At 45.1% G+C, this 9164-nt stretch overlaps 1 long non-coding RNA gene across 1 annotated transcript; it reads right to left on the minus strand.

The window, feature by feature from the left end:
• Positions 1 to 781: 781 nt before the first annotated feature.
• LOC125741633 (uncharacterized) lies at positions 782 to 9099 on the minus strand. Its single transcript, XR_007397822.1, has 7 exons — positions 9027 to 9099; positions 3612 to 3744; positions 3362 to 3418; positions 3162 to 3195; positions 2180 to 2347; positions 1952 to 2040; positions 782 to 1749 (listed from the first exon to the last, which is right to left on the minus strand). It is a non-coding gene; the product is annotated as an uncharacterized LOC125741633 (long non-coding RNA).
• Positions 9100 to 9164: the final 65 nt, after the last annotated feature.

Consider the following 9164-nt stretch of genomic DNA (forward strand, 5'->3'; position numbering starts at 1 on the left):
GTTTAGCTAGCCTACAAAGAGATATTCAAGGACAGCAACATATATAATTCAATTAATTTTCAATTAGACTGATGCTGTGGATTGTAAATTTCCTATTTCCTATTCTTGGGTTAATCAGAGTTGCAATAAAAAAAATCCCATAGCCAAAGGCATAGGCTCTGTAATTCTTTTATACCTAAGTATTTATTTTATTTATTATTTATTTTATTATATTTAATTTGCCCCCCCCCCCCCCCCTCAACAAACAGGCCTTTACGTTTATATTTTTAATCTGTGTCCCTCCAATATCAAACTATCTCCTAAACTGCTGGTTACAGTCACAGTAGATTAGAGACAAATATGTAATTAGAATTATATAATTACACAAACATCCATCCATCCATCCATTTTCCAAACCACTTATCCTACTGGATCGTGGGGGGTCCAGAGCCTATCCCGGAAGCAATGGGTACGAGGCAGGGAACCAACCAGGATGGGGGGCCCATTGCAGGGCACACTCACACACCATTCACACACACATGCACTCCTACGGGGAATTTAGCAAGTCCAATTAGCCTCAGCATGTTTTTGGACTGTGAGGGGAAACCGGAGTACCCAGAGGAAACCCCACGACGACATGGGGAGAACATGCAAATTCCACACACATATAACCCAGGCGGAGACTCGAACCCGGGTTACACAAACATGCTATAGAAAAAACTGTGAATTTGTTGTTAAACGTGTGCGTGTGTGGGGTGTAGCATGCTGACACAGTACTAGCGCATTATTAAAAGTTCCATTTTGTAATTTTCCCAATTTGACAATGCATAAATAAATGGAAGATAATTTGAAATCCCAATAAGCAGTAATCCTCTATAAATAAAAAGCTCGTTTCTCAAGCCGACCGTACAGCTGTAATTTACAGCGATGAGGTCATTACATGAACAGTCCATGAGGATTAAGCAACAGTTATCCTGGGGCAGCTGTAGAGCTCAGCTCTGTTTTGTAACTAATCTCCGAAATGCCGGCAGACCCCCCCTTCCTCCAAATGATGGAGATACAATGAAGCACACACCTGGGGCTCACTCCAACTTTAGCACCCGGGACATCTCCCTCCTCTGGGGCTGTTTAGAATCCCAAAGATCTCAAAGCTTGTCCGCTAGCGTAACCCGCTGTCTCATATACCTGAAGCAAACTCAGATCAGCCATTATAGCAAGGGAGACCAGAGGGGCTGCGGGGGGGGAGAGCTGTGCCGTGGCCTGCACCCCAACAAGCTTCCCTCTTGCCGCGGCAGGTTTTCTGCCGTTTAACAGAAGGATGCCGGCCGGCCTGCTGCAGCCCAGGGGGTGCTTAGCAACCGCAGCAGCACTGCCGAGAGGAGGCGAGAATCTCGAGCAGGTAAAAATAGCCTTGTTCTTAGCCTAGTTTTCTGGTATTTGTAACCATCTGAATGCACATTCATTACAATACCTGCCTGACATGTCAAAAAAATACACAGACCTAAAAATAAAGCACAGGAAAAGGGAATGACTGAAGATAAAGGAGCATCGCTGCGTTCCGTACACACCGTACAGTTCCAGTATGATGAAAGTGCCTTTAGCTCTGTGCAGAGCCACCCCCATGCCCCGTTAGTGCAGGCGGAGGCCGTGCGCCCCGCTCAGTCCCGCAGGGCAGGGGGAGCGACAGGACGAGGGCCAGGGGAACTCCCAGCTGGCGAGAGCGATGTCGTCATGACAGTGAGCCTGGAACACGCTGGGGGACGTTCAGTACTGTGTTGGAGAAAGGAACTCATGGTGTGAACATTCCCACATGGGACGGTCACGTATAAATGGATCATGCACCACATGATGTGCTTTCATTTACATTTTTCATCCATTCAGCAAATGCTTTTATCCAAAGCGACCCCGGACGGGGACGATTCACACATACACTGACAAACTGGGAGCAATTCAGGGATACCAGCTAGTCTACCTGCCTGTCTTTGGACTGTAGGAAGAAACCGCTCCATGGGTGGGCACACGTAATCCCCACACACACAGAGGGGAGGCGCTGTTCAAACCCTGGAGACGTGAGGTAACAGCGTGAGTCAATGAGCCACCCTACCGCCCATGTAGTTTATACGATGCACAAGTAAATCACCTGTAAATCAAAAGCTGGCGGAAGGACGGAGCTGGGAGATTGTCAGGGGAAGCAGCTCACCGGGATACGGAGACGATGCAGGCAAAAATAGAGAGAGATGAAAACGGCTGAAATCACAGCGCGGCACCTTGGCAGAGAGTGCGCCTGTCAAGCCAATGTGACGCCAGCTGGTGCTGAAGGGGACACCCAGGCTGGGGGGGGGCGCGAGCTCGGCCCTGGGGCAGGGTTCTGGGAAAGAAGGAGAGACGAAGATGAGAAGCCATGGGCACCTCCTCCCTGGAACCTATCCTGTGAAGCACCAGAACTAATCATTCCTAGACTCTGACAATCTGACAGGGCATCACCCACCACTGTAGGCCTCGGAATACCAGTGACTGTCCCCTGTAGGGGGAATCTCTATCGGTTTGCCTCTACCCCCCCCCCCTCCCAAACAGGCTCTTCTGCGCCTCATCTAAATAGTTTAGGGTTGCTGCATGAGTCAGGCTGGAAGCGGCTCAGAAAACACCCACAAGGAGAAGGGGCGGCAGAATCGGAACGGTCCAAACGGCAGGAAGAGAGTCTGTGGGGGAGGTCAGCATAGCGCAATGTGAAGGAGACGGGCGAGCAGGTCCCCTGGATGTAGAAATCTGGCCGCTAGCAGCAGAATGACAAAAAAAATAAACAAATAAACATCCATGTGTTTTTGGGACATGCAGCGAGGGTCCCGTGCCGGCAGCCTTATCTGTGCCCCTGCACGCCATCACCCCTCTCCATCTTTGGGTGTCCTTCTTTGCCGGCCTGAAGAGCATCACTTTCTCGAGAGCCCCCCTACCACGCTTGCGCGGAAGAGGCAATTAAAGAGGAACATGCTCTGTAATTACAGTGTGGAAGAGAGGTGATTAAAAAATATAAACAAGGCCCAGGGATTTGGAATGTGGGTCAGCATGCAAGCGCCGGGCCGCTCCGCCTAGCAGGTGCTGGGGAGCGAGCAGATTAATTCCAGAGCGATAGAATGATCCGGAATGCAGGGGTAATTCAATTCTAATTATCCAAATTGACCTACCTACATTCTGCCATCGGTGGCTGGTCCTGCTCTCCTGAAATGACATGGCTTTTTGAATCCGATTGTATATACCTCACTTAACCACCAGCCAAGTGATACTCAAATTAGAAATGTGTACATAAATAGGATAAAAATAAACGTAAATGATAACATCGATGAGAGAAAGCTCGGGAACACGGCACTCGACGGTACGAACAAACCTCAACTGCGGCTACTGGATAGAAGGCCTTGCGTTCTGCACTCTGACACTATCATCACTGTGAATACAGAAAAGGGAGCTCGTGAGGGAAAGTGGGAAAAGTCGCAGGGGTTTGATCCCGCAAGGATACTGACGAGCGTTTAAAATACGTGAGAAAACATGAAGCTGCGACCCCCGCCATGTCACTGACGGGGACGGCAGCGGCACCCGCCTCTCAGGGCAGATTGAGAAATAAGGACAGGATGACTCACGTTAATCACACAGCCTGCGTGCGAAGAGCCTCTGCTCCTGTTTCTTGAATTTTTCGGAAACACAGGTTCAGGGGTGTTGGAGGGGCTTGGATACCCTAGCAGATTCTGGGGGCTCAGCACTTTATAGGGACCCCTGAATATGGAAAATCATAACGTATACACTTAAGAAAGTGTAGGTGTGGACTCCCCTGCCCAGTAAATTCTCAGAATTAACCACAAATCCTTTTCTTGCTTGAGTGTCATTTTCTGCCCAGAGCGTGTGATGTCGCTGTAAACTGTACAAACTGCCCTCCCTTTCACAAAAGGCCAGCTACTCTTTCAGGGAGGTCATTGCCCCCCCCCCCCCCACTCGCACACTCCTGGTTCGGTCACCCTGCTCCAGGCTAGGTCATGGAGGTACACCACACACCTTCCTCTTCTTAATAATGGTGCTGACAGTGTCCCAATGGATATTTAAAGCCTTTGACCTTTTTTATTCCAAAGACCTCCTGAAATGTCCTTGTTTCCTTATTACAGGAGCTGCTGTCTTCATTGCAGTTGAACACAGTCGATGTCTAATTAGTTTTCTATATCATCTGGAAGGTAATTGGTCATACCTGAGGTTGCTATCTGTGTTTGCTATTAATGCTTTACTCACCTACCCAACCAGGATGTCAGAGTACATTATTTTTTGATAAAAAAGTGTCAGATTTGGCGACCTCATGTATGCCACTGGTTCAGATGGCAGAGTAAGTAGGAAAACAATCAGATGTGGTAAATCAGACTGTAGGCTGTGTATGTGCCCTGCGCCTGACAGCTATGCAGCGCTCTCTAAGGCCATTGAGGGCAGCCAGCCCACCACCTCCCTCTCTGAAGCACATCAGACTGAACACCAAAAACCTAAAAAAAAACAAGCTGTAATCAATATGTGCTCAGCGCCACTGCAGTCACTGCACTCTCTCCAAGAGGATTCCAGGCACTGCAACATGGCTTCTAAATGGGACATTTCACTGCCATTCTGGCTTATTTACTGTTTACAATTCTGCAAACATTTAGGGCTGATTCTGTAGAGACAGACTCCATACTGTCAGGATTTGTCTCTGTCAGTAGTGTCATGTTCCGGTTTGGCCAGCAGATGTCACTGGCCATCCCGACTCATGCCCTTATAGTTCCAGGTTACCCTACCCTGGTGTTTTTTTTGAGTGAATTGTTCTCACCTTTTCCTCAGCTGCTGTTCGTTATCTGTGAATATATTTGCCTGCCTGAGCCCTTACCCTGTTGGTTAGTGTGGAAGTTAGTGCTGGGTGCTTTGGTTCCTGCTTGTTGTTGTCTGGTCCCCTGTTAGTGTTTTATTTGGCTCTTCCTTTTGTACCTTGCCCCTGCCCATTCAGATTTATCCTCCTGCCTCTCATTTTGACCTCCCCCGGTCCCTTTCTTTCTGGTTTGCCGTGTGTTTTCTTATAAATCAATAACATCCCCTCTGGTGTTTGAAACCTGCATGTGGATCGTCACTCCATCCCCACGTCTAGGTATGAAACATACATCTTTTGTCTACATGATTTCCTTCTAGTTGGGCAGTGGCATTGTTGCCTTGAACCTCCAGCATAGAAGGATTCAAATCTTCCCCCTCCTCTGTACACTGACTTTGCATGTTCTCCTTGTGTTTGCATGCATTGCCTCTGGTTACTTGCCAAAGCTTGAAAACGATTGGCACCGGTGAATTGATTACATTTATGTAACAGATGCTTTTATCCAAAGCAACGTACATTTTTGAGAAAGTGAGGTCAGCCAGTCCCAGCACCAACTGGAGGTTGTTCAAGGGCCCAAGAGTAAACCACCCTGCAAATCTGTACATTAGAACGAATGACCTTCCACTAACAGGCACAGCGTCTGAACTTGCTGAGTCACAAACTAACCCTGATGAGTCTGACTGATGGTTTTAAATTGCCTTTTGTATGTGAATGGGAGTGTGTGTATGTGTGTGTGCCTGTGTGAATATGTTGTGTGGATGCACAAAGCCTGCCATGAACCGGTCTCCTGTCCACATTGCCCTACTTTATTCGCAGTGTCTCCTGCTATTGACTTTGGACATCATGCTCTGAAGAAAAGAGGCAGTTATTGAAAATGTATGTGTTTTTCCTAAAAGGGTCATTTGAAACCATGGCCAATCAGTATGGAAAAGCATATTCAGTATATGCTATCAAGGCTTTATTGCTTCCAGTTTGGTTTCACAGAAATATGACAAGTTGCAAGCTGGCAAAAACTGCACAACTAAGCAGAAATTCTCCAAGCACAGGCGCAGTGTTAAACTGCCCTCTCAAAAATACACCACATGCTAAAATTGTCCTTGAGTAGCAATTCGGGTGCCCCTCTTCCACGTCATATATATATATATATATATATATATATATAGTTTGTTAGATGTTCATTTTATCTAAAGCAAGTAAAAAATATCATAGCTTGATATTTCCACGGGAGGTTTCGATTTAAGTGGCTTGTTTAAAAACGCTCCAATAGGGTTGGTTCAGGAAGTTGAACATCAGGTCATACGATCCCGTCTGCAAACACCACACAGCCCGAGACGAAACCTGTATCCTTGATCATGTTATATTACACTGTACAATATTACAGTGTAAGCCATATAAGACATTTGTAAATTGAAAAACTGTCTTCCACTGAAGGTACGGTGGTTTGTAACAAGATGCTTCTGTCTGATAGCACTGTGTGGCGAGTTTGAGCTCATTGACAGTCAGAAAGCCAGAATTAAACCGCAATGTAACACAAAATGAAAGGGAGTTACATTTCACATATTTATCGCGATGTATGTTAAGCGCAGATAATACGCATGTGTAGACAAACAACCATAATAAACAGGCACCCGTAAGAACACCCCAAAATACAGTGTTATTTATTAAATTATAGTAACTACATCATTTAATTAAATACATAAAGCCCAACACTGCAGTTGTGCTGCATCGCAAGAGGCACATCTCAGCGTGTTTGTTTTATTTGTAGCTAATTTTGGCTCAGCACAATCTCACTTCCAAAGGTGCCGGCACCTTGCTATTCTCAGTGTGCTCAGCAAAAAGCGGAAATGGCCAATTAAATTTCTACAAATCACTCCCCCTCAAGACAAACGAGGGGCCCGTAAGCCACAGCTCAATTAGCTCTTTTAGCCTGAAGTGATTGTTCTGAGAGTGCAGGAGTTATGATGGGATATGGAACAGCCCAACTGAGAGGCGCGCAGGAGACGGCCGATCGCGCCCCAGCAGCCCGACGGAGGCGCTACACACCCGGCGAGCGCACAGCACCACCTGCAGGGCGCAGCGTGCCAAAGCCAGCAGGGGCTCCATGTTCTCCATGGGGGAACTAATTTCCTGGCAAGCTGGGTAATGCAGGTCTTAACTCCGATCTGCTGCCTTAATTACTTTATTTAGTTGCGCAGTTTTGATACATTGCATATTTTAAAAGGAAGAGCATATTTGGAGTTGGCCAGAGCCATTGGCATTAATAGCCTGGAACTTTGCTAATCAGTCCAAATATGGCAGGATAAGAGGCAAGAATAACAGAGCGAAGACACATGAGGATGGAGTTTAGCATCCCTGGCTTATTCTTGCACCGCCCAACACCTACATGCATGACAGGAAGAGTGAGAGCTAGAGAGTATTTGCAGTCTAAAAATACTGATTATTTAACGTGACACAAGCGTTAGTGTTATTGCTACTGATGTGTTTTGAAATGTGTCACTGCATCTCAACAACGTCTTAGTAACAGTCCTAAGTGGAAAAAAACAAAAGGATTGAAAAATTACATTTACTTGGTACAGTCTTTGAGCTACAATGGGCTATGAAAATCTTCCGACATTTACATACATTAAAATACTATTCAGCATTACTGTTATTCCATCCATCAATCCATCCACCTTCTCAGCACCTATATTATTTTTATCATTACTATTCACCCATAACTGCTGATCCAATGCAGGGTGGGACAGGATGGATCCTATAACAGTAAGTGCAGGGTATGGGGGGCACACACAGACACTCATTCACACACACACACACACACACACACACACACACACACACACACACACATACATGCACAGACACACACATACGCACAGACAGATACACACATACACACACACAGGTTTGTAATTGTATCTTTGTGGGGACTCTCCATTCATTTCTATGAGGAAAACTCTAATGCCAACATGACGACCTTAACCTTTACCCAGCGCTAACCTTAACCATAAGGAACCAGGCAAATTGTGAGACATTTTTAGGTTTTTGATTGCGTTCACAGATCTTTGTGGGGACCTGAAAAATGGTCCCCAGAAAGTAAAAAAAAACAAACAAACAGGATTTTATTACATCGTGGGGAACATTTGATACTTTATCCACACACACGCACATGCACATTATGGCCTATTTAGAGACACTTAACCACTTGTAGTTTGACTGTGGGAATTATTATTATTATTATTGTTGTTGCTGTTGTTGTTGCTGCTGTTGGTGTTGCTGTAACCCTGACCACGACTAGTGAATGGAAGATAAATGCGTTATATTATTGCCCGGCAGATTAGGCCTAATATACTTAAGAGTGAAGCATAAGCAAAACTGCACCCGGCTGTTCTGAAGGGTTTGACTCATAGCACCACCTAGCGGTCAATACAGACGATCATTTGGAGCGTCAGTAATACTCATACACTGTATCCTGAACGTATGACAGCATGAATACGTATTTCTAAAAGACAAGTGTGCTTTGCAGTGTAGTTTCCTTTGTTGAACACAATGAATGAAGAAGACGTCTTTTAAACTATCTGAATGATATGAATATAAGTTAGTTGGTTTTAAGATGTAAATATGTCAATAGTATATGATCTTATCAACAAACATAAGTAAGCAAATACACTAAAACGACTAGTTCACCTAGATCACAAAACCTGACTACCACAATATAAGTAGGCAAAGCTGTGATTACGAACGGAATTACAGTGTTTTCCTGTGAAATATTAAACTGGATTCTGACAGATTTTGGAAATGTGTACTGGGCAGTTCACCTGAACTGACCAATTAGAATTTTTTACAAGGAAGTATATAGGCTGTCAAACCTATTTAATAATACAGATTTGTCGTAAGATTTCTTGCGAAAGCGTGAGAGTCGGAAAGAGTTGGTAGTCCTGACTAAACACTGCACCACCGCCCAACCTTCATATGCAAAACAGTCCATGTAATATATAATACGTAACTGTCATTGTTTCACATCGTATTCTTAACTTTCAGAGAACCGTTTTGGAAACCTTTCTTATAAAATTATTATTAAAAACATGGTGAGCTTTTTTATTATTGAATCTGTCTTTAAAGGTAACCCAAATATAGACCGAACGCATAAAGAACTTCCCCTTTTCAAATATAATTCCGCTGTTCTTACCCGTAGGAAATCACATGTTCATATAGCGACACTGAGAAAGAGTGTAGACAATGTTGTTACACGTGTCTCAAAGTGACATCGAACTCTTTTGAAAATCCCGCCCCGTTTCCGTTATACCGTATCCGCGCATGTTGCCTT

Source organism: Brienomyrus brachyistius, chromosome 5, assembly GCF_023856365.1.
Source record: "Brienomyrus brachyistius isolate T26 chromosome 5, BBRACH_0.4, whole genome shotgun sequence".
Taxonomy (NCBI): domain Eukaryota; kingdom Metazoa; phylum Chordata; class Actinopteri; order Osteoglossiformes; family Mormyridae; genus Brienomyrus; species Brienomyrus brachyistius.